The sequence below is a fragment of the Leuciscus leuciscus genome (genome assembly GCF_965113295.1).
Source record: "Leuciscus leuciscus genome assembly, chromosome: 1".
In the NCBI taxonomy this organism is placed as follows: Eukaryota; Metazoa; Chordata; class Actinopteri; order Cypriniformes; family Leuciscidae; genus Leuciscus; species Leuciscus leuciscus.
In genome coordinates, this window is record NC_138725.1 from 68,743,530 (window position 1) to 68,770,306 (window position 26,777).

The 26,777-nt window shown below is 40.9% G+C and overlaps 1 protein-coding gene across 1 annotated transcript in view; it reads right to left on the reverse strand.

Moving 5' to 3' along the window:
• LOC309511858 (uncharacterized protein) overlaps positions 1 to 26,777 on the reverse strand; it is a 158,917-nt gene that overhangs the window by 93,295 nt on the left and 38,845 nt on the right. The gene's annotated exons all lie outside the window — the stretch shown is intronic.

Here is a 26,777-nt window from a genome sequence, read left to right on the forward strand (position 1 = left end):
TGAAGTTTATTCCTTTTACAGTAATCTAGATTCTTCTAGATTCTCAGCTGATGCATCAGAGGCTTTCTTTAATAAAATTTAAGTTTTATTCCCCAGATAAATGAATAAACACTTAAAGAAGCTTTAATTAACCATTCACTTCCAGAGACGTTTAGGCAAGGTGTAATTGTTCTCATTCCAAAACCAAACAAAGATCCCAAAGTCTTGGACAATTGGAGACCGATAACATTATTAAATAATGATTATAAATTGCTAACACACATATTCTCAAATCGTCTTAAAGAGGGTCTTCCTCAAATAATAAGTGACACTCAATCAGGATTTATGAGAGGTAGATCAATACACAATAATGTTCGCCTTGTCCTTTGATCTACTTGAGTATAATGAGCATGTTAAAGATGATGGCTTTGCCATCACTCTTCATAATTGCAGCTGAAATGTTGTCAATCCTCATTAAAAATTCAGATATTGAACAGTTAAATGTCTTTGATAACCAAGTAGTTATAAGTCAGCTGGCTGACGACACCACTCTATTTCTTAAAAATGTTGAGCAGGTTCCAAAGGTTATAGAAACTATAGACTCATTCTCAAAAGCATCTGGGTTAATACTGAATCTAAAAAAGTGTGAGTTGTTATCTATACATGACTGCCACCTTGAGGCAGGTTATGGTATCCCTATTAAAACTGCAGTCAAACACTTGGTATTCATATAACTAAAGATACTAAGTTGAGTGAAACATTAAATGTATGGAACAAACTGGATGAATGTAAATCAAGATTAGACAGATGGTTAAATAGAGATCTTTCTCTGTTTGGTCGAATCTTTATAACCAAAAATGGAAAGCCTTTCAAGGTGTATTTACCCAGCCTTTTCTCTGTCTATCCCCAAAAAAGCCGCTAAGTCCATCAATACATTAAACTTTGATTACATCTGGAAAAGAAAACCACATTATCTGAAAAAAAGCAACTATAGTGAAAGACTATGAAGATGGTGGACTACAAGCCATAGACTTTGATTGTAAGATTAAATGGTTAAGATGCTTTCTAGCAAACAGTAATAGCTTCTGGTATTATGTCTCCAGGGGTATTGATTTACTTTTGCGCTGTGATTTTGTTATTCCAAAACTTCCTGTAAAGCTGTCTGCATTCCATTCACAAGTTCTGTTATTTTGGAAACTATTGTACAAGCACAATTTTACTCCCCATGATGTTCCCATCTGGAATTGCAGATTCATTCTCTTTAGGAATAAGTCCCTGTATTTCAATGAATGGATGGAGAACAACATTTGGTCTGTCACACATTTACTGGACAGTTATGGCAATGTTTTATCTTTTGAAGATTTTGGTACAAAATTAAATTTTCAGTGCAATCGTAAACATTATGATATGGTTATACAAAGCATCCCTTCTGCCTTCCTTTTGATGGCAAAAAATGCACTACCTAATTTGCTCAACCCTCCTCTTCTCCCTTCATTGATGATTGCTGGTCACCAGTTCTGTAGTTGGACTTTGCAAAACAAAGTGTTCCGTGATCTCTTTTACTCTGACTTTATACCCAATGCAATACAGCCGAAATGCGGCTTCTCTTATTTTCACTCATTCTTCTCTGAAGAAACTGCGCACAGATTTTTTAAAGTTACCTTTATCACCAAAAGCTAAAGAGCTTCACTTCAAAGTCATGAATGACATTTATCCTTCAAGAGAACTCCTCTCACGTAGATTTAACTTTGATCTAACCAACTGTATATTCTGTGATGAGGAAATAGAGACCACGGATCATTTGTTTTTCTTTTGCCCTTATAGTAACACTTTTTGGTGTGACATGTATGATTGGCTGGAGCCTTATCTCCAGGCTCTCTCCAGTTTCACCAGAGATAATATCACATTTGGAATTATATTGAAGGACAAAAACTATGAACTGCTTTTAAACACTTTAATTATCTCAGGTAAATTTTTCATCCACAAATGTAAATGGATAAAAACACAGCCTTTTTTTTCTGTCTTCAAAAGAGAATTTGCATTGCAAGTCCTTGTTGTTCATGAAGAAGAAAACAGCAAAAAAACTTCTTAATCTTATTGATGCCTTAAACTTAATTGAAGCCCCTTAACTGTTGTTTTATTTTATTTTCTTTTGTCATTTTGTTTATTGCTTTTTGTATTTATTTTTTACTTTCGTTTAATTTCCTCTTCCTAAGTTGTATATTATTTTAGCAATGATATTTTTGTGTATTCTGACTAAGCTGAGTGTATTCTGTATTCTGTATTCGCGCCGCCGCCACTTCAGGGGATGAGGCAGAGGAGCTGGACGAGGACGCCGCCGCTGAAAGCTCCCCTCTGTTCGAGCCGCGCAAACGGCGCCACTCACAAGGGATATGTCAGAAAGCGGGCGGCCACGGGATAGCTTCCTTTACGTTACAAGAAAGCTACCCCGCGCCCCGTTCGCACGCGTCACTCTGGTAACATCAATATTGCAGTAAACGAGCCTGTTATAAATACATGCACGCCTGCAAACAAACGCCGTCACGACGAGCAATGTTCAGCACCCTGCATGCCTCACTCACCGGCAAAAGGAGAAAGAAAGAGTGTTCTGAGTCCCGCTGAGACCGGACCAACCTCCAATTCTCGCACATTTCTCAGTCCCCTCTAAGTTCAGGTTACTGGAAATACGAATATTGCAGTGAACGAGCCTGTTTTAATACACGCACGCCTGCAAAACGAACGCCGACACAAAACGTGACGCTCTTTATCCTCACGCTTACCGAAAGTTTATGTGTTCTCCCCCTGTGGCACAGTGGCAGAACCCTAGGCTTTCGCGCCAGAGACCCGTTTTCGAATCCAGGCCTTGGCAGCAGATAAAAATTATGCTGTTCGCTCCAAGCTCGCGGCCAGCTTTCTTACTTCAGAAAGCGAACCCGCCTCTAAAATGCCTCACTCACCGGCAAAAGGAGTAAGAGAGAGTGTTTTGAGGCCGGACCAACCTCCAATTCTCACACATTTCTCAGCCCCCTCTAAGTTCAGGTGGCTGGAAATACTAATATTGCAGTAAACGAGCCTGTTTTAATACACGCACGCCTGCAAACGATCGCCGACACAAAACGTGACGCTCTTTTATATGCTCACGCTTACTGAAAGCTTATGTGTTCTCCCCCTGTGGCACAGTGGCAGAACACTAGGCTTTCGCGCCAGAGACCCGTATTCGAATCCGGGCTCTAACAGCATATAAAAATTATGCTGTTCATTTCGAGCTCGCGGCCAGCTTTCTAACTTCAGAAAGCGAACCCGCCTCTAAAATGCCTCACTCACTGGAGGAAGAGAGAGTGTTTTGAGGCCGGACCAACCTCCAATTCTCACACATTTCTCAACCCCCTCTAAGTTCAGGTGGCTGGAAATACTAATATTGCAGTAAACGGGCCTGTTTTAACCTATGGTTTTAACACACGCACGTGGTAGAACACTAGGCTTTCGCGCCAGAGACCCGTGTTCGAATCCGGGCACTGACAGCAAATACAAATTATGTTTTTGTGAGCATATGAGCCGTCAAAGCGTTTCGCTCCGTCAGTCCCCTGAAAAGGCGACTGCAGATGTGTATTTTGCAGCCAACGAGTGCGTTGTACAACCCGCTCTCCTGCACCCAAACACCGTCTTCACGGCACCCCAGAGAAATCTCATAGGAGTACAATTCTGATGATCCGGCTCATGCTGCATGTGTTTCAAGTGTAGAAAATGTGCCCACGTTTCTGTGCTCACCCCTACACACAAGCACTATAAACTCCGTGTCTCTATCAGAGCCCACTCTCATAAAGCGGACAAAAGCCGCTCGAGTATTGAATGTAGGTCACGTGTCCACAGCCCCGTGCCCACACCTACCCATTGCCCGCTCTGTTACACGGCCCCTCACTACCGGTCACTCGCTGTGTGTACCCGCCCCTAGCGCTCACACATACTGACAAACACTGCACCCCCGGCGCCGCTTTCGCGCGCCGTCCCTCGCACAATATGTTCCCCGTCCAAAGCCACGGGGACAATGTGTGTAAAGAGCCGCCGTATTCAAGCACCAAGAGCGCCCGCGCCTCCGAATCAGGTTCCCGAGCCCGTGCATCACGGCTATCGGAACCCGGAGGTCATTCTGCCCTTAGCTGTACTAATATTGTAGTAAACGAGCCTGTTTTAACACATGCACGCCTGCAAAACGAACGCTGACACACAACAGGATGCTCTTTTATATGCTCGCGCTTACTGGATGCTTATGTGTTCTCCCCCTGTGGCACAGTGGCAGAACACTAGGGTTTTGCGCCAGAGACCCGTGTTCGAATCCGGGCTCTGACAGCAAATAAAAATAATGTTTTTATGAGAATATGAGCCGTCAAAGCATTTCGCTCTGTCAGTCCCCTAAAAAGGCGACTGCAGATGTGTATTTTGCACATCGCATGCCCTGAGAGGTCAGGGTATGCGAATTTTGAACTATCTGGACGATTGGCTGATTCTAGCACAGTCAGAGGAAGAACTGATCTCTCACAGAACTGTGCTTCTCAGCCACCTGGAAAGCTTGGGTCTCACGGTCAACTGGACCAAGAGCTCATTACTGCCCAGTCAGTCAACCCCTTTTCTGGGCTTGGAACTGGACTCTGTGGCAATGACGGCCCGGCTGTCGATATAGCGCGCGCGCCGTATCTAGTGCCTGGCCGCGTCTTTCCAGCTGGGCAGCGCCGCGCCCCTGAAAACGTTTCAGAGGATGCTGGGTTATATGGCGTCAGCTGCAGCAGTGCTTCAGCTGGGTCTATTACATATGCGCCCCCTACAACGCTGGTTGAACGCCCGTATGCCTCGCCGAGCCTGGGTGGCCGGCGGCATACGAATCAGAGTGACTCAGAGCTCCGTTTCAGCGCTGAGACCCTGGTTAGCGGCCGATTGGTACCAGCAGGGAGTGATAATGGGAGCCGTTTCACGCCGCAAAGTTATCTCGACGGATGCATCCAACTTAGGTTGGGGCGCTCTGTTCGAGGGCAAACCGGTCTTTGGCCTGTGGTCGGACCAGGAAAAATGCCTCCATATAAACTGTTTGGAGATGATAGCGGTCGAAAACGCGCTCAAGCTTTTTCCTCCCACATATACGGGATCCCCACGTACTAGTCCGTTCGGACAACATGTCTGTGGTGTCCTATGTGAACCGACAGGGCGGTGTCAGAATCCAGAATCTCTGCAATCTGACGAAGCGCCTTCTAGTGTGGGCTCACCACTCGTTGCGCTTGCTGAGAGCCGCGCACGTGCCTGGCCACCTGAATGTCGGTCCAGACAGACTGTCCAGGTACAACATTCCCCTGGGAGAATGGTCCCTGCACCCTCAGACAGTCCAGCTGCTGTGGCACCTGTTCGGCAGGGCGGAAGTCGACCTATTTGCGTCAAAGGACAACGCTCATTGCCCGAGGTTTTTCTCAAAAAGCGAGGATGCGTTGGCCCAAACCTGGCCCAGCCGCCCGCTGTATGCTTTCCCTCCGATCTCTCTGTTACCACAGGTAATAAAGAGGGTCAGGGAAAACACGCCACTCAGTGCTCCTCATAGCCCCGCGATGGGAGAACCAAATATGGTACCCAGAGCTAGTGAGGCTGTCGCACTCACCCCCCTGGCCGTTCCCGGTCAAGAGAGATCTCCTCTCTCAAGCCGGTGGATCGATTTGGCATGCCCAGAGTGCTGGTCTCTGCACACGTGGGTAATCAACGGATACCCGTTGAGCTGCCAGAAGGGGTCATAAACACAGTGTTCACTAAATGGAGCGCCATTAGGAGCCTGGATCCACGCACACGCGGGGTTTCGCGGGTGCTCTCCTTCCTACAAGAGCTGTTGGACAAGGGCAGGTCCCCCTCCACGCTCAAAGTATATGTTGCAGCTATCACAGCGTTCGCTGAGACGACGCGCAGCCATGCAATAGGAAGAAATGAGCTCATCATCCGCTTCCTCAGGGGAGCCAGGAGGATGAACCCCCCGCGGCCCCCCCTCGGTTCCTATCTGGGATCTTTCTTTGGTCTTGGAGGCCCTGAAAGCTTTTCCCTTTGAACCATTAGAATCGTGGATTTGAAATACCTTTCGCTTAAAACCGTTTTTCTGATAGCTCTGGCATCAGTAAAACGCGTGGGGGATTTACACGCGCTGTCTGTCAGCCCCGCGTGTCTCGAGTTCGGACCTTTTGACTCTAAAGTCATCCTCAAACCGAGACACGATTACGTCCCAAAAGCGACGCACTCCCTTTAGGGCGCAGATCATCTGCCTGTCGGCTTTTGGACGTGAGGGGAAAATGACCAAACGGCAGTATGTGACGAATAGGGGTGAGACCGTGTTGATCTGGAACCCTTTCAAAGAAGGGGGTGGAAATAGCAGAAGAAGTCCTACAGTATATAGTTTGTATATGCCTCTTATTCAGTCAAATAGACTGTACAACAAGATAGACTGTAATAGTAAGAAACGTCCGCTCTGCATCCACCAGCACTGAGACCTTAGCTGGGGTCAGTTAAACCTTTTGGGAAATCCTGGTAAATATTATTACTTTATTATTTTAATGATTTATAATAAATAAATAAAATAAGAACCGTAGAACTAAAAGGACTATTATGAAGTGGGTGTTTGATATTGTAAACATAAAATGTAATAATTTTATGTCATCTATAATGCCAGTTGTGTTTATGGTTTTTACTAACTGATAAATACATGATTTAAGAAAACGAAATATATTATTGTAAATGAATAAAGATTCATTTAATTGTATTATGTGAAAAGGTATTATACTATAGTAACAAACAAATCTGGGGTTAGAAAAGATTATACCTTAGATTTAATTAAGGAGACGTTTAGGGTGAGAACTTCTGAGAAGATGATTTAATTATTGGGTTAATTTTTGAGGATTTAAAATGTGTGTGGTGCCACCAAATACTGATGTAACAAAGTGTGAACCTTATTATAATGGGGATGTAAAGATAATTTATAGTAAGAACTTACTGAAAATAATGTTGTTGTTTTTGCTTTTGAAATATTTTTAAATCTTTATGAATTAAAGAATTCATTGGCTTCAGTGGACTTTGAATGTATATAATATATTAAGGAAATTAAAATATATGCTATGCTAATTGAAGAAGAAACTCTTGTGACCGTAGGGCATGTTAAAAGATGAACTTGTACATTTAATTTAAAATATAAAATGTTTAAAGATGGACATTATTAACTTAAGAGATTGTTTGCAAACTTTACAATGGGAACCATATGTTATAACAAGGAACAAATTGATTTATTGACTTATATAATTTATGTTTGAATATATAGTGTTCTCAGATATTAAGGGAAACATTAGAAGAATTACTCTGGATACAAAGGTTTAATTACTGGATTGTTCTGATTATAGTAAATGTATGAAATGTAACCATAATTAACCAGATAAATAATTGTAGGATGTGATATGTTTATGCAACAATTACTAAAAAAGGGTATTGTTATATTTGATGGTACAATAATGATATCTGAGAATCTGTTAATGCTTAAGAAATGATTACTGGATTTAGTGTAAGATATTTGAATGAGAAAATGAGTTGCATGACAATATTTGACCCAGAGGTTTGGAACGGGACGTTTCAAGCAATAATAAAAAAAGAAACCTTGTGCACTGTTTGAACATTGAATACATTTCAAGACTGGTACAAACCAAGGGGGATGTTTAAACTAGTAGTTTGGGCAAGAAAACCCATCATACCCCAGAGATATTAACTTTGTGCCCTAAAGACCCTAGGAGATGTCAGCGGCTCACGTTTCCACGTTTCACCTGGAAGCTGGGCTAGGGGAGGAGCCGCGCCTCTAAGGGGGGACCGGGTGCTTGAAGTACTGGATCTTTGTTGAGATCCAAATTGGCCTAATACATGATAAACAAGCAGAGCACAAAGTTTTATCCCTTAATAAATAAATCATTTTAATACAATTACAAAAGAATTATAATTGATTATTTCTGTTATGGGAACCAGAAAACAAAACTGGGTGAAATACTGCATGAACTGTAACAAACCAATCTATTTAAGAATGATGGACAAATGTCCATGTTATTGGTAAAGTTTGATGAAGTGAACAAAGTCTGTGCTACAATTATGAGAATGAAGGATAAAGAGTCAGGATAATTGCATGAAGGGGGTGTTGTATAATATCAAGAAAATGCAATTACCTGCCTCCTTATTTATTATAGATGCCTTTTTGTTACACATATTTAGCCAATGTATTGGATATAATGCGTTGCATTCTGTAACGTAAACGACTCGGGGTAAATGTGAATTAGCTCAAGAATATAGGGAATATTAATATTTATAACGCATGGTCATAATTCATAAGTCGCATGTACATTTATTTTATCAATTTTCGAGATTACCTTGTTCTGTACTGTCTGATCATTACAGTTAAGAAGGGGTATCCCTTTTAAACTCCACGAAAGTTTTATCTTCTGGCCGCGAATATCAAACTTTCTGAGTTTATGAATTAAAACTACTCAAGGTAGTCAATATCGAGCTTGTAGCTTAGATCTTGAAGTTTCATTGACTTTTATAAGGTGGGTTTTCAAACACAGAGACAATTAAAAGTATAGATGGGTTTATTAATAAAATGGCACACGCTAGAGATTATAAACTACAAATATAAACGTACGTAAAAATGCAAACAAACACATAAACATTTAAACAAACATGACGTGATCGGAATGAAAATGGAATGAAAGAAAGAAAGATATAGAGGGAAGATAAAGGGTAACTTAAATCACAGACCTAAGACCTAGACACCTGGAACAGCTTTTATAGGAATCAATATACTTGCGAGTGCTCTTTTTGGTCAGGCTGAAGCTGATGCAAGAAGCGAGGATGGTGTCCTGTTTCTGCTGCGTCTTCCGGTGTCGCGGGAAGCTTGAAAAGCTCACTGAATGTGATGTTACCGAGAAAGTTCAGATTCGTCTCCCGGGATGGGAGAGGCTGGAAATCTTAGTTGCAGAGACCGGCAGCTACGACTGGAACATGGGTTCGTTCGATGGAGAAGGCCAGGGCCTCCTTCAGATGTTCCTTGGAGAAACGCTGCGCCGGGGAGGAGGGTCCAGAGAAGTTGGATGAGTTGAGAGCGGAAGAGATGAGAGAGCGAAGAGAAGAGATTTTGGACTTTTATCAGTGTCCCAGGTGCCGTCCCCTCCTTCGTGAAGGACGAATCAGCTGTCGAGATTTTTCGAGCGGGAAGATTCCTTTGTCCGGTTAGACACGCCCACTCGAATGAGTCATGATTGACTTTAACTGGAGAGGATTTTCTCCAGACATATGAACTTATAAAACAATGCGCATCACTGAATTCTGTTATAGGAATTCAACTCCGTTAGCTGGAGAGGATTACAAAGATATCAAAAATAGAATCTAGGCGTTGTAGCCATGCAACGATACATTATTATGCATTTGTATAGGCAATAGCAGTTCTATTAAGGTCACAAATAGGACATATGCTTTCCTATGGGTTACACACACCTCTTAACACACAAATTTATATATTTAGTACCTTTAGGAGTGACTTTATGGGTAAAAGTCCTTTTCTGTAGGGGGTTTCTGTTTCACAGTCCAGAGTGTGTTTGTATGTGTGTGTGTGTTGGAATGTTGCGACCCTGTTATCTCATGCATAGGGCTGGATAGCTCTGTGGTCAAATTTTATGACCTGCCAATGAGCTCGGGTTACGGGATGCGATTCTACTGGGAGAACATTCTTCAAAAATACATTTCAGATCCAAACACTCGAAGATCATAACTGTATGATCACAACAACATTAATCACGCATACCTACAGGAAATTCAGATACCAGTCTGAGTTACACACATTTTAAGTTAGACACAAAAGGATGTTGGTGTGTGTGTGTGTGTGTGTGTGTGTGTACGTGTGTGTGTGTTCTGGAATGTCACGAGTCTGTGAGGTTGTAAAAGTCACAGGGAGTCCAGAGCTGAAATGGGGGTTTTAGAGGGGATTCTAAGAAAACAGGGTTTCCTTATGTGACTCAAATGTCCCTCGGGGGAGCCACAAAGATGCAATTTTGACCGTTCAAGCAGACTTGGAGATCAGGATTTACTAATTTGAGCAGCATGTGACCGCATGTCATAGTCATTGTCGTTACATATTCCCCCTTTTTGTTAGATAAAGACCTCGGAAGGACTTTATCGAACAACAAATTAGCGCAATGGTCGATGGCAAGCGGCTGATGACTGAGGACTCAGGTCAAATGAGGTTTAGGCGAGCCCCGGATCGGGACCCCCTTTTTGCGGTTCCATAGGAAACCACCAGACACGGCTTTGTGAGCTTTGCTGTGGCTGCTCACATTTGGTAGGGTCTGGTACAGGGTGAAAGCCAAGACGGGAGTCAGGGCATGGTCGGTTGCTGTGGAGGTACACAGCGCAGCGTCAGCTGCGGTCCAGGTATGGACACAGGTGAGGTGTTCAGGCTGGGCGGTTGCCCATGCTTGGAGGGACTGTGTTGAGTGCGAGTCCTGCCTTGGTGTTCAGGACTCAGGGTTGCTCTCTCCGTGCGATGCCGGATGCCAGACCTGGTGAGTGTGGCTGCTTTCTCGCGAACCACTGCGGCCTGCATCCTGTTAGAGGCGATAGGGAGAGAGAGAGAAAGGGAGGAAAAATTTCAGCGATGGAGGTCCTTAGTTGGTTTAGGACAGTCTTTTTGGTTCGCTGAGGTTGGTATGCCACATGCTTTGATGTCCCATGCATGGCTTTTTGGCACATGTGGCGTCCTTGTTACGCCTGGCCCCCCCTTGTGCTTTGTGGCTTTACGAGCTGTGGCGCTGTAATGGCAACAGGTGCACAATGCGTATTGAAGTCTTGTGAACGCAACATGTGCGTGGTGGCAGACAGCTGTCTGAGGCACTGGTCGTCAGTGAGCTCAGATGGCCTGCGAGGGTGGTGGAGGGGTAAGTGGTGGCATAGGAAAAGTCTGTTCATCAGAGGCTTGTATGACTTTCTTTGTACACAGCGGAGGTAGCGTTTAGCGGCTCTGAGGCGTGCAGTGTAGTTGGTAAAGTTCGTTTGTGCTGTGTAATCACTGCAATGGTTAGGGTGGGTGGGTGGGTTGTCTGTATGTGGCGCAGACATTGGTTTGGTTACTCAACTGCAGGTCAGTCAGGACCTTGAAGCAGTAGGTGTCAGTGTTCGTTTTCTGTGTCTGTGTCAGACGTGGCTGCACTGTCTTCATCTGTGATGTAAGAAGACTCTGCCTCACCAGTGTTCTGGAGAGAGTGGTTACAGGTTCGACGGTCTGGGCTTGGAGTTCTGGACGGCGGGTGATGCTGGTTCCAGAATCTTTCTGAGCGGTCGGTCCGACGCTTTGGACGGGCACCGTCACAGTCGTGCCGCCACCTGCTGTCTGGTTCTGAGCGGTGCTCAGAGACGGAGTGAATTGTGTGCGGACGAAGATCGTCCAGGGCTTTTTTGAAGTCTTTCAACTTCCTGTTGTAGCGTTGTGTCCGTCTCGTCCTCTTCCTCGGTCAGGAAGATTAGCTGGTCTAGCCGACTCTGTGTGTGGGCTCGGTCCTTCCGGGCTTCTGTGGCCTGGAGCTGTAGTGCGGCTGCCTTCTGTTCCATATCGAGGCTGAGCCTTTCGCTGGCCCGGGCCTTGGTGACGAGGTTGAGTGCGATTTTCCGAAGATTTTGGCCAGCTGCTCGTGGTCGTACTTCTGGGTTGGATCGCAGGTCTCAAACTGGTCCAGGTACTGTGGGACTGGGTTAGCTCGACATCTCTGCTTACTGTGGTGAGAGAAGCACAGCACACACAAAAAGAGACACAATGCAAGTTTGTTTTAGGGTCAAGTGAGCTATACTCATACGGGCTATGCCGTTTATGAGAATTTCGGGGCTAACTGATGCCGACAGTTAGCTGAGCCAATTTCGTGGGTATGGATGAAACCCACAATAGAAATTTGGACAGGCGGTAGCCTGGGGGTCGTTTTAGCGACGCCCGCTTTGATCGTCACTCTATTATTCAGCTTTTCCTGGGGTCTCTCTTAGGTTCTGTGTCTAAGTGAAATGAAAGAAACAAATCACAACAGAGTGGAGAAAGAGACAAGGTTGAAGGTAGGGAAGATCAGAGGGAAACACAACACAAGGAAGTGAATTGGTCTGCAATGAAATGTCACAAACAATAACACGGGGAGCGTTATTTAAGGAAAATAAATCAAATAAGATAAAATAAAATAAAATAAAGAGGCCTAAGCCTTATTAACACTGCGAGAGTTCCTGATCGGGCCAGGAGATGCGTGGGTTCGGGACAGGACCTCGAAAGAAAGTGTGTCTTAGAGAGAGAAAGGTGAGTCCAAGCACTTAAAATACACCCGAAGGAATAGCTAGTATTCTGTGGTTCCTAATAAGTGGATGGGTTCTATCAAATTTTAGTTCACCTGGGGTGAATAGAGGTCATCCAGGTGGAAACCAGCGGGCGCGGTCAGACCCTCCGACGGTCCCAACACCAGAAGGAGTGCAGTGTCAGTAACGTCGGACAGATGATCCCCGCCCACCGGAAACCAACCAGTGATGACGTCTCACTCACCACAGTGCACTGACTGAGTCCTGCCAATAGATACACAATGAGGGATTACAATGTTAGACTTAAAGTAAATTAAGGCTTTCTGGTTTCATCAAATTGAGTAAATAGGTATGCAGGAGTCAGAGGCAAAGGCTTTACTAAAATAATGATACAACAAAGGAAATTACGATAATTGGTTGTAATTATCAGAATAACCTACCCCCCCCCCCCCTTGGAGAGACTGGAGAAAGAGGGAAGAGAAAAATAATTATCAATGAAATAAAATTTGAATAAACAACACAGGTTTGAGACGCAGGCAGAGGAAAAGGCCCCGGCAGTGGGTTTGTGCCACAAGGGTGAGGGCCGTGTTTCCTCTCAGTGGTCCACCTGGTTGAATAGACACAATTTGAAAAATGCAAACTTGTTTAAATTAAAATTCAAATAAGCATGCAATGAGAGGTCCCAAAATAATAATAATAAGGAAGGAAAGAAAATTAGAATGATAACAGTGATGTATCAATACTAAAAATAATCAAAACTGAAATTCAGAATGACTTCCTATAATCCTTACAATAACACTGAGGTTATTAGTATGGATCATAAAAATAATCAAACGAAAAGGGGAGCAAGGAGACACTTCAATTGCAGACTGGGGGTTAAACAGATATTGATAAGTCGACCCAAGATCGCCACACGGTGGCGTGCTTCTTCCTAGGCGGACCTATCAATGAACTGAGTGAATCGAATCTAAGTTTTTAATTCGAAAAGTTTTCCTTTTTTTTTTTCGAACTTAACTTAAAGTGTGACCGTCGAAAACAGAAAAAGGAATTGTCTAACTCCAAATAATATCAGCATAAGCTAAGCTTGAATGCAGTTAAGTATTTGAGAGAGAAAAATGAATGCAGAGAGAAAAAGAAATTGAAAGCAAGTATTATCTTAGAACGCCACGAGATGGCGTAGTTGCGCTCGCGCAGGCTGACGTCAGTGGGAGGCGACGCTCACGCAGGATGACGTCGGTTGGGGGCGCGTAATTTGAGAACTGCCCCAGACCTAGAGGCTGCCCTCTAGTGTCGGTCAGTGGCGTAATTCAGCAGATTTTTTTTTTTTGGAATCACGTGGTGTTTTGCGCTTCTGTTGCATGCGGAAGACTGACGCGAGTTTCACAACATGTGACTAACAGGAATTACACATTATGCATTACACATTGAGACGGTTTTAGAATAAGAACAGGGATTATCATCCGTTTTCTTAATTCATAAAACTGGCCTCCAATTACATATTATACATATAAAACGGTTTACATAACAACAGGTATTAAAACTTCGTGTTTTAATCACTAGAAACTGTGAGCAAACAGGCGTTGAACATCTATTTACTTAAGCTGTGAGCACACCAGGCATCAGAACAGCTGTGAGCAGGACTTATCATCTGCTCATCTCCCATAAGCATTAATCAAAATAGCACTTTTATGATTTTTGCGTAGGTTTACGAAATTGGATCGCGAGGCCAATTTCTGACCAGGAGTTATCGTTAACGTATTGTATATCATAAGGCCTATTACGACTGAAAACTATCAGATTTACGTCTTCGTCCTAAAAGAGATCCTTCGTCTTCGTTTAGTCGGTTTAAATCATGTTACATGTATCAACTGCAAAGAGTTTTGCTTCGTCTTTACAGAGACAGATGTAATGTCATGAACTGCAGTTTTAGCAGAGCTGAGCTGGCTTTGTGCCCGCGATCAGCTGGGTGAGTTCGCCTTGGCGACTTATCTCACACTTCAAAACGCGCGTACAATTATTAAATAGCCATAATACACATTCAACTGAAACTGAATTTGTCCACCAAACAAAGTTTGAAACTGCTTTTGGATTCTCCACCATAATAAATGTAACGTAAACGACTCGGGGTAAATGTGAATTAGCTCAAGAATATAGGGAATATTAATATTTATAACGCATGGTCATAATTCATAAGTCGCATGTACATTTATTTTATCAATTTTCGAGATTACCTTGTTCTGTACTGTCTGATCATTACAGTTAAGAAGGGGTATCCCTTTTAAACTCCACGAAAGTTTTATCTTCTGGCCGCGAATATCAAACTTTCTGAGTTTATGAATTAAAACTACTCAAGGTAGTCAATATCGAGCTTGTAGCTTAGATCTTGAAGTTTCATTGACTTTTATAAGGTGGGTTTTCAAACACAGAGACAATTAAAAGTATAGATGGGTTTATTAATAAAATGGCACACGCTAGAGATTATAAACTACAAATATAAACGTACGTAAAAATGCAAACAAACACATAAACATTTAAACAAACATGACGTGATCGGAATGAAAATGGAATGAAAGAAAGAAAGATATAGAGGGAAGATAAAGGGTAACTTAAATCACAGACCTAAGACCTAGACACCTGGAACAGCTTTTATAGGAATCAATATACTTGCGAGTGCTCTTTTTGGTCAGGCTGAAGCTGATGCAAGAAGCGAGGATGGTGTCCTGTTTCTGCTGCGTCTTCCGGTGTCGCGGGAAGCTTGAAAAGCTCACTGAATGTGATGTTACCGAGAAAGTTCAGATTCGTCTCCCGGGATGGGAGAGGCTGGAAATCTTAGTTGCAGAGACCGGCAGCTACGACTGGAACATGGGTTCGTTCGATGGAGAAGGCCAGGGCCTCCTTCAGATGTTCCTTGGAGAAACGCTGCGCCGGGGAGGAGGGTCCAGAGAAGTTGGATGAGTTGAGAGCGGAAGAGATGAGAGAGCGAAGAGAAGAGATTTTGGACTTTTATCAGTGTCCCAGGTGCCGTCCCCTCCTTCGTGAAGGACGAATCAGCTGTCGAGATTTTTCGAGCGGGAAGATTCCTTTGTCCGGTTAGACACGCCCACTCGAATGAGTCATGATTGACTTTAACTGGAGAGGATTTTCTCCAGACATATGAACTTATAAAACAATGCGCATCACTGAATTCTGTTATAGGAATTCAACTCCGTTAGCTGGAGAGGATTACAAAGATATCAAAAATAGAATCTAGGCGTTGTAGCCATGCAACGATACATTATTATGCATTTGTATAGGCAATAGCAGTTCTATTAAGGTCACAAATAGGACATATGCTTTCCTATGGGTTACACACACCTCTTAACACACAAATTTATATATTTAGTACCTTTAGGAGTGACTTTATGGGTAAAAGTCCTTTTCTGTAGGGGGTTTCTGTTTCACAGTCCAGAGTGTGTTTGTATGTGTGTGTGTGTTGGAATGTTGCGACCCTGTTATCTCATGCATAGGGCTGGATAGCTCTGTGGTCAAATTTTATGACCTGCCAATGAGCTCGGGTTACGGGATGCGATTCTACTGGGAGAACATTCTTCAAAAATACATTTCAGATCCAAACACTCGAAGATCATAACTGTATGATCACAACAACATTAATCACGCATACCTACAGGAAATTCAGATACCAGTCTGAGTTACACACATTTTAAGTTAGACACAAAAGGATGTTGGTGTGTGTGTGTGTGTGTGTGTGTGTGTGTGTACGTGTGTGTGTGTTCTGGAATGTCACGAGTCTGTGAGGTTGTAAAAGTCACAGGGAGTCCAGAGCTGAAATGGGGGTTTTAGAGGGGATTCTAAGAAAACAGGGTTTCCTTATGTGACTCAAATGTCCCTCGGGGGAGCCACAAAGATGCAATTTTGACCGTTCAAGCAGACTTGGAGATCAGGATTTACTAATTTGAGCAGCATGTGACCGCATGTCATAGTCATTGTCGTTACAATTCAATGTTGTTATTTAATTTGTTTGTAAAAGATGGCTTATATTGTTTTGGCATAGATGTACAGTAAATGGTTATGTGTGAATATGTGACTGTGCTAACCCATGTTAAGAGGAGCAGAAAAGTGCGATTATGTGTGTGCACTAGAGGACTCCTACAACTTTAAATGAACTCAGCCATTGTAGTTGAGTTTACTGGAGTTCAAGGACATGAAGAGGTGGACCGCTTGCACCTGACTGGAGAAGGATCTGGGAAACTTTGGAGGAGTGTCAACCTAACGCTTGTTGTAAACAAGGAGTATAAAAGACTGATGAACTGACTGCCTCTTGGGATACTGATACGCCAGAGCCCCCGACGCCTAGAAGCCCAGAGCAGAAGAGAAGAAGCCCAGAGCTTACTACACCTTTGTTTCAAAACATGACTATTGTATTTTATACTTAAACGATTAAGTTGTATTGGCCTTTTATATTTTCGTTTATTATAAAAAGAAAAGTAACCAATTAAAAGAAATGTAATTGATTACAAAATCTGCCTACTGAGATTTATGATGCTGGAAGACTTTTAATGAGAACATACCACAGAGGAGTCTTCTGACCAAATTGTAAGTACCTTTTGAATGCTTACGGTTTAGGTCAGATTTGACTTTCTTTACCTTACCTGAGAATAATAAATAAATAGGTAAAAGGTGTTAAGAGTAAAGTACACACCGTAAAACAATAGGTAAAAGGTGTTAAGAGTAAAGTACACACCGTAAAACAATAACAATGTTTGTTACTTCTGAAAATAGTTTTTATAGTTAATGCAATTGTGATAGCTGTGTAAACAATTACAAAAATTGCCTTTCCAGTGATGTGTGAATTATTAGGTTCAGATTGGCCTACTAGTTTGGGGTCAACTGAAATCATGAGCAATTGAGAATATGACAAACTTACAATCTGTTTAGGACAATTAAAGTGTTCAGATCACTTTGTTAATTGTTCTGAGAGCAGTGATCTGAGTTTGTGTCAAATCGATTAAGAAAAACTTTAACACATTTTCCTCAGTGATGAAGTGAGAAGCTCATGTGTAGTTTGTCAGATGTGGGCGTGTCTATTGTATGATGTGGGCGTGTCTATTGTATGGGGTGGGCGTGTCTATTGTACGGGGTGGGCGGGTCTTTCAGTGGCTCCTCCCTCTCAGAGATCTTAAGCTTGTTCGACTTGAACCGGCGCTGCACAGACCGATCGGTTTATGACATCAAAGTACCGCTAGAGCAATTCAAAAACATAAGGAGCCGTCTGCTCTCTATTCGCTCTCGCGGTATTTAGATGTCATTCACCGATCGGTCTGGGCAGCGCCGGTTCAAGTCAAACAAGCCTCTTGACTGTCTTAAAGTTTCTCTCTCTGATCATCTCAGCATTATTCTACAGCACTGCTCATCTTTACACGTCACACGGACCAAATTTCAAGATGATCATGATATTCTGTGCTTTTACTCTTCTGACCTGTACGTTTTCCTCATTTCTGATGTCAGATTGATTCTGTTGTCATTTAGCGCTTAAAAAAATTGCGATTATCTTCGAAACCGTAAGTCCGATCGAGACAAAAACACAGCAGAACATTTGAAAACATAGGTCAATAGCTAAACAATAACGCCCAAATGTCAAAATTATGATAGGAACTGAAAAAAAAAATTAAATAATAATAATTCCAATCATTGTCACCCATGGATAATGTTTATGCTCTCATAAATAGAAGTGTCTAAACTTCAATAAAAAAAATATATATTTACAACAAATTTGACAGACATGTATGGGCACCTTTTGAGGACACCTAATAAAAGTGGTGGAGATCAGGCAAGATGTGGTGCTATAACTGTCAAAAAAAAAAAAAAAAAAAAAACGTATCTAAGTAAATTGCCTGTATTGGCTGTAAATGGTATTTTCCATCAATGATCTTGGTTTATTAGTTTATTTGGATCCCCATTAGCCCCTACCTAGGCAGTGGATACTCTTCCTGGGGTCCCAACAAGTAAAAAAATACAAAAATACATTTAATCAACAACAATAAAAAGTCAAGTCAATGAAACATACTAACCCAACATTCATTCCAAATATCAAAATCAACAATTTACTATATATTGTTCCATTAAATGTTCCTTTAAATATTTTTTTAACAAATTTTTCTTGTAAAAATGTGTGATATCAATGGTAAATGATTTCATATTTTCATTCCTCTATACACGTTGTTTTCCAGTGGTTTTCGAAACAGGAAATAAAAAAAACATCCCTTTTATTCATGCCTGGTGTAAAAATTATGACTAGTACTACTATACAAAAGTTGAGAGTACAGGACATTAGGAACTTTAGACACAGAGATATTTATTATAAAATAAAGCAGAGAGACAATCGGTCAGACCAGAGCATTCTTAGTATATTAGCTCTTCTTTAACAGTTTAAATCGAGTCGTGTCGCTCTGTTCTGTACAAAATCATTTTTTTCAATTAGTTAATTTTTTTTCTTTACTTGATGCACTCGACTACACCACTGGGCAATAGCACGCAATTCATCCAATCACTGATTGTGCTGTAGTGATTGACACCCCTGAGAGCCAACAGTAGCGGCATATTCATAAGGCCCGCCCACAGGTCGCGCCTGCGCCGCCGTCAGCATGAGCAGAGAGAATCAGATGAGAACAGATCAGATGAGACAGCAGAACGGAGCATTTCTCCAGAAACTCCTTGTACTAAATGATAATCATAATCTATCGGGAACTGTGATTGTGTGCACTTGGAAACTTTGGATGCTTCAGCCTGGAGTGTTGTCGTCAGAGAGAGAAAGGTGAAGTGGAAATCGGAGTAAAGATTTAGTGGATCCCAGAGTGATAATCTTTATTGAATAATATTCTTTAATTGAATATGTGATGCAATCTCGTGTGGGTGAGTGACATTTTTTATCATATGTTATCTTATGACAGATATGTCAATTTCAGAAATGATTTGATATGAGATGAGTTGAGTAGGCCGCACTCACAGCGCGAGCTGAACTAACGTTAGTTAGCCGTGGGCTAAAGCTACCACGTGTAACAATGATCATTGTGTCATGAGCATAGACTGTAAAAAAAATATGGAGGTAGTGTCCGTGACGTCACCCGTAGGTTTGAGGTTTCTGAAGAGCATTTTTGAAGCCTAAAGTGGGCGGAGTCGGCCGTCGCCATCTTGGCCTCGCGTCACCTTGCGTCACTCTCGGATAACAGAAAATGGGCAAAGAGGCGGGGCGTGGGTGAAGCTGGAGGAGCCTGGCTATGATACTAGGCTTGTTTGAGATGAGCAAAACATTTTTTTATTTTTTGAAACTTAATTTTATTAACATTTTGTCAAAGTACAATTTTAACACGTATATGAAATTGAATCAATATACAGCTTCATATATCTGATCTTAACAAGGTGAACAAAATAAGAGACCGGAAAAGATCCGAAATAAAATAGAAATAAAATAACAAAACACATAGATACATAAATGAAAAACACTTAGGGGTCTGCTTATGCATTAAAGTTAAAATAATGAAATAATTTGATTGTTTTGTTTAATTTGTTGTTCTTTTTTTTTTCTTTTTTTTTTATGCTGTTCCAATATTTTTTAAGGTCTGTAATTTTGAAATTGTAAAGGGAGGGTTTGCTTCTTTGCCAAATCATTTTGTGCAGATAATATTTAGCTAAAATAATAATTAAGTTAATTACATATTTTTCATTGGCTGATAAATATGGCTCAGTGACTATAAGAAGTATTTCACATTTGCTTAGAGAAATATTCTTTTTTATCTTTTGGGAAATAAATCTTTGTAAATGGGACCAAAAGGAAGCTACAAGGGGACAATCAACAAAAACATGCTCAATGGTTTCTCCGTCACATCCACAGAATGTACAAATGTTACACACAGTTGGAAAAAAAGTACAGATGTTTGCTTTTGAAGGGTAATACCTGTGAACAATTTTGAATAAAACTTCTTTGATTTTATTTACAATAATATACTGATGAGGTAGCAGGAAGATCATGTTCCATAATTTCTTGTCCAGTAAAGTCCATCGGTGTTTACATATAGGAGTACTGGCAGGATCAAGTATGTTTCTAATAAAAGTATTGTTACATCTCTTATTTGTAAGTGGAATGCCAGAAATAGTAGGAGAACCGACTGTTACAGATAGAGAAGTATCTGTCTGTATGCTCTGCGCTAAAGAAACAAGACTAACAGGAATAGACTCAATCACCATTTCGAATTCTTCTTGAGATGTATCAATACCATATTTTTCCATGAAGTGCTCATAAGAATAAAATAAATTTTTTGTATTTAGCAGATTGTTTACTGTATGCAGATTACTTATAAACCAATTATTCAGAAAGAGTGTTTTGTTTTTGTGTAGTATATATGCATTGTTCCAAAGAATACAGTTGTGAGGGGAGAAATTGTGTTTAAAGATAAGATTCCAACATAACAAGGATTGTTTATGAAAATTGCTTAATTTCACGGGGAGTTTTCCAACCGAAAAAGGACATATCAATAGAAAGTTTAGACCACCAATAGTTTCAAATAAGCTGTTTGGAATAATATTCCACATACTATTTGGACACTTGAGGAATCTTTTAATCCAGTTGATTTTTATAATTTGGTTAAATGAAGTAAAAGTCAGTACATTCAGACCACCTTCAGCCAGAGGGTTTGAGAGAACAGACCTTTTAACCTTGTCAGGCTTATTCTTCCATATACATTTGAAGAGAATTTTATCAAATTGGGAACAAGTGGATTTTGGAACATCTAGAGATGAGAAAACATAAGCTGCTCTTGACATCCCTTCTGCCTTACTTAACAGAACTCTGCCATATATGGAAAGGTCTCTGGCAGACCAACAATTAAATTTGGTTTTGATGGTCTGAGTCACCGGGAGCATATTTAGGTCCAGAGTTTCTCTAGGATTTCTCGATATTTTAATACCAAGATAAGTTATAGTGTTTTTGAGCGGGATATTACATATTTCAGATTGGCTGCTGTCTTTTAGGGGCAGAATTTCTCATTTTTTAACGTTTAGTTTTAATCCTGATACTTTTGAGAACTTAGATATTGTAGATAAAGCTAGGGGTACTTGTTCGATATTTTGCAAAAATAAAGTAGTATCGTCTGCAAGTTGTGAGATTTTGATTTCTTTGTCAAGTACTCCAATTCCCTTAAAAGGAGTTTGTAATATCAAGTAATTCAATATTTGGGCAACAAGCAAGAAGATATAAGGAGAGGCTGGGCATCCTTGGCGGACCCCTTTTTCTACATTAAATCTCGAGATGTTCCATACATGAGTTTAACTGAGCTATTGTAAGTGTTTTCATTGCTTTAAGGAAGAAATTGCCAAAATTTAAGAAGGATAGGGTGTCTAATATGAATTTATGACTAATTGTGTCGAATGCCTTCTGAAAATCTAGAAAAAGAATAATTGGGTCTCCAGAGAGCAGGTGACTGTAATTTACCAAGTCCAAAACTAATCTAATATTATTAGAAATGTGACGTCAAGGCATGAAGCCGCTTTGAGATTCGTGTATAATGTCGTTTATTCCATATTTTAATCGTTTGGCTAGTACCGACGCCAAGATTTTGTAATCATTGTTTAACAATGTAATACCACGCCAATTATCAATCAATAGAGTGTCTTTATTAGGTTTTGGGACTAACGTTATTAGGCCTTGCTTCATTGAGTGGGGTAATTCTTCATCACTCAAGGCTTCATTATATACTGCCAAAAGAAATTTGGATGTTTCTTCAAGAAATGCTTGGTAAAATTCACCTGTAAGGCCATCATTTCCTGGGCCCGTATTCATAAAGAATCTTAATGCAAAGAGTAGCTCCTAGTGACAAAATTCTAAGAAAATTCTTAGAAATGTGGGCGTTTACTCTTAAAATTAAAGAAAAAATCCTAGTAAAGAAAAAAGTAATTCAGAAAGCATCTTAACCCTTAAAAGAGGTCTTAAGGTCAAAATTGTTAGGAGCACGGACGAGGACTTTTAAGAGGCTTAAGAGTTTCTTTAGCAGAGGAGAAAATGTCAGAAAGACGAAGAGGGAGAAGAAATGTGTTGCAGACAATGAATAACAGTGAGTTAATAAGATGCTATAGATTAGATCGTGCAGGGATCATGTTTGTGACTGATCTTATTAGAGACACGCTAACATCTCCGAAACAGCACAGAAATGCCATAGCGCCAGAAATGAAAGTAATCACTACATTACGATATTTGGCAACTGGGAAAATTCCATGTTTGATACATTAAAACCAACATTCAAACCACCACTTAAATAGACATGCCAGCAATCAGTGTAATTGGAAAGAGAGGAACAATTATTATCATTCTAAGCCAATCGAATACCTTATTAACAGCATGGTAAAAAAAAAAAAAAAAAGGATTTATATACACATATATAATGTGTGTGTGTGTGTGTGTGTGTGTGTGTGTGTGTGTGTGTGTGTGTGTGTGTGTGAACGGTCAAATAGGAAAAATTACGCATGTAATTTCAAAGTGAAGGCTTAGAATAGACCCTATACTTAAAATCACATTTTTTTTTCCTTCTTGGACAACCAACCAATCACAGTCTTCAAAAGATTGTGTCATGCATAGCAACGGGGTCAACCCCGCCTCCTTACTAAGATGAAAGTTTTTGTCTTTTCCTTACTCAGAGTTGCTCTCAGATGGGTCCCGAATCGCTTTTAAGCTAAGACTCCTACGTAAAAGTCTTTAAGCTAAATTAAGAGTTTTCTTAGAGGATTCTTAGAATCTTTATGAATACGGGCCCTGGTGATTTGTTGAGTTTAAGATGTTTTATTCCCCATTTTATTTCCTCGATAGATAACAATTCATCTGTTGTAAAGTTTTCTTTTATCGAAGCAGAGACCAGGAGACAGTTGGGATCACGTTCAAACAGAAGAGTTTCTTTATTTGAGCACGGCTGCGGTTTCGTCCAACATAATCTAAAGTATATAAATTTACAGGGTGTCTTATAGGCATTTTAGGAGGAGGGACTTTTGAAGGTGGAGACAAATTCAAACAAAGCATGTAAATGAGTATACAGGTTAAGGTAACACCCTAGACTGTGAGGGTCTGGCCAATCCTAATTCAATCAGCATAAAGGCTCCAAGAGCCATTTGGGTCCGAAGGCCATTTGCAGAACAAAAGGTGAGATTCTCAGTGAATCATTCGTGAGCTAATCCCATCATTCTGAGTGATACTGGGACTCAAAGAGCCATTAAAGACAATGAGGAGAAAACAGGAAAGGCAACTTTGCTGAGCAGAATCATTATCTTACCCTTAAACACTAAATACAATATTCTTTACCGTGATGTTATGTAAGGAAGCATATTTGAAATAGATTCTTAAATTTTAACCCTTCAGTCCCCTCTTTGAGAGTTCTTAAAAACTCTCACAAAAATACAAATTTAGACACAAAGTTCATTCTTGTAACTGGTGTAAGTTACAGGCACATATAACTTGCTCTGTGTTGTTCATCTGTAATTGCATGCTGACACAGAAACAAAACATGCAATTTAGGGTCCGTGAATTTCTCTGCGTTGTGTATTTTTCATTTTCTTTTGTGATAGTTTGTTCAGCAGTGGGTCTGGTTGTCTTCTTGAGGTTGGGGCTTCATACGCAGATGAGACGGTCGTTGCATATGGATCTCGAAAAAGCCATCAAGTTTTATCTGCACACTGTAAGACAGAAAACAGAAAAACAGAGAGCAGTATTTCTTCAAAACACTAAGGTTGTAGCAGTTTAAACACTATGGTTCTATCGTTTTCAGGGTCTACTGTGGTCGTTTCATTCTTTCCCTGTTTCTTAATTGATTTGAGACACCTAAAAGGAACAGTGAGGTGAGGATGGACTATGGTTGGGAAAGGCCTATAAGGGAATCTTCACCACAGGGTTGGCCCCCGAAAGCCTGTTGCTTCCAGTTCTTCCTGGGCTCCTCACTGGTCCATGTGTCCTATCCTATCCCTGTAGGGGAAACAACTGTACAGTGTGTGAGAAAATTGGCACTTCCCATTCTCCAGTGAAACATCAGTCTTAAAAGACATCATATAGAGCATGGGGGTCTGACTGGAATATTTCTGTGGTATAACATTTAAGGCTGTGAGTTTTCTGAATGTCCCCCAAACAAAGACTGTGACAGTCACTTTCCTTTTGTTCTATTAAACAAAAATAAGTCTTTCATCTTTGTTGTAAGTTACTGGGGAGATTAAGCAATCACAGCCTAAATGGTTAACACCGTATCAAGTTGCCCCACGAGTTTAACGAGGAGGGGAGGGGCTGCTTCAGAATATCAAGCAGGCTAAGCAGAAGCTGATTAACCTTGTTAACTTGTCTTAAGTTATTTTTGTTTTTTCTACATTCTTTTCCAAAATGTCCGTGCTTGCCACAGTAAGAACAACTGGCTTCTCGAGGACTTTTGCGTTTCTTTGGCTTCTCTGAGTTGACCTTAACAGAAACTGCTGCAATTCTTACTCTCTCTTTGACATCCGAATCTCTTTCCCAAATAGCTAAACTTTCTAGGTTACTTCTGAGAGTTCTTTTAGCCCACGTAATATCTAGGAATGGCAAGGCTGTTCTGTACTCAGCTACAAGACCATCTGCCCAAATTTGGATTAGAGCTCCTTTGTCAGCTAACACACTTTCGGAATCATCCACTATTCCACTGTACGTTACCGCTACCTGACAGAACCTCTCAGTATATTCACTCACAGTTTCTTCTTTCTCTTGTACACAGCTAGTAACTCTCGACCAATCGATTTTGGGTCCTAAGATATTCTTTAGGATTTTCAAAACACCTTCTCTTAAATCGCCTTTACTGACATTTTGCAGTTCGGAAGTAACAGCAGACTCAAAATTGTTGAATTCAGATTCAGTTAGAATTTGTGACATCAGCTGTGTGACTTCCGGCAACGACATGTCGTAAAGATGCATTTTACTGAACAATGCTCTTCTAAATTCAGAAAAATTTGTGCGTGCTGAGGGTAAACTCTGGGAGAGTCTATCTATATCCTTAGGACCTAAAGATGTTTTGGCAACCGTTTGTATTTGGACAACAGAAGAGTTCGGAGTAACACTTTTAGTTCCCTGAGATCTTCTCCTAGCCCCACAAACCTGCACTGAATCTACAGGCTGATCAGTTACTGATTGGATGACTACATCTGTTTCAAAGAAAGCTTTTAAGTCAGGATAATTGTTATCAGGCTGACTAACTTCTTCCACATCAGTTTTTTCTGCATCTTTGTTGCGGTTTACTTTCTTAGTCAACGAAGATATTCTAGCACGGAGCTCTTTGATCTGTTTCTCTAGCTCTGAGTTGCGCTTAGACTGTTCTGTAGCTAGTGTTAAACCAAATTCTCGGTGACAACAGATAAAACTTTTCACACTGTTCTTGCGAATACTTTCTCCTAGTACCTTCTTACAATCTTCGATTGACCAAACTTTGCCTGGATCAATGCCAAATTTCTTTGTTAAATTCAATCTGACTTCCTCAGTCACGATTGAGTCCATGTGCTCTGATAACAAAGACTTGAATTCACTATCTGTCCAAAAAGGTGTAATCTGTCTAGTACTTTTCCTAAACATTTTGTGAATTTCTATGTTACCACACAAACAAACACTAAACTTCTCTCTACTGTCTTACAAACAGAGGGTACAATCTTATTAGCACATGACGCTAATCTTCTCTAGCTTACAAAGGACAGGCCTTCTCTAGCAAGAGGATACACACAATATTAACATGTAACTGTTAAACTTCCCTGCCTGAACAACAAAGGATAAATTTCATCTCTAAAATTCAACTTTAGAGGATAACTTAGTTAACAAAACCCTGCAGCTGTTTGTTAACTTCTTCTCTGTCGTCGCAGAGGAAAACTATTTTGTACTGGTCTGCAAAGGTTCTTTAGATGGAGTGAAAACTCACCAAGTCTTTCGTTTGTAGAGAAAGATTCCGTCTGGAAAAATTCAGTCTTTGAGATCTTTTTGGAGCTTGAAGTTTTCAATCTGGATTCAGAAGATTCAGTCTGGAACTTAGTCAGGCTTTGTTGAGATCTTTGAGCTTGAAGTTTCAAGATTCAGTTTCCTTTTTCTCCATCCGGGTCACACAGCACCATCTGTTGTAAAGTTTTCTTTTATCGAAGCAGAGACCAGGAGACAGTTGGGATCACGTTCAAACAGAAGAGTTTCTTTATTTGAGCACGGCTGCGGTTTCGTCCAACATAATCTAAAGTATATAAATTTACAGGGTGTCTTATAGGCATTTTAGGAGGAGGGACTTTTGAAGGTGGAGACAAATTCAAACAAAGCATGTAAATGAGTATACAGGTTAAGGTAACACCCTAGACTGTGAGGGTCTGGCCAATCCTAATTCAATCAGCATAAAGGCTCCAAGAGCCATTTGGGTCCGAAGGCC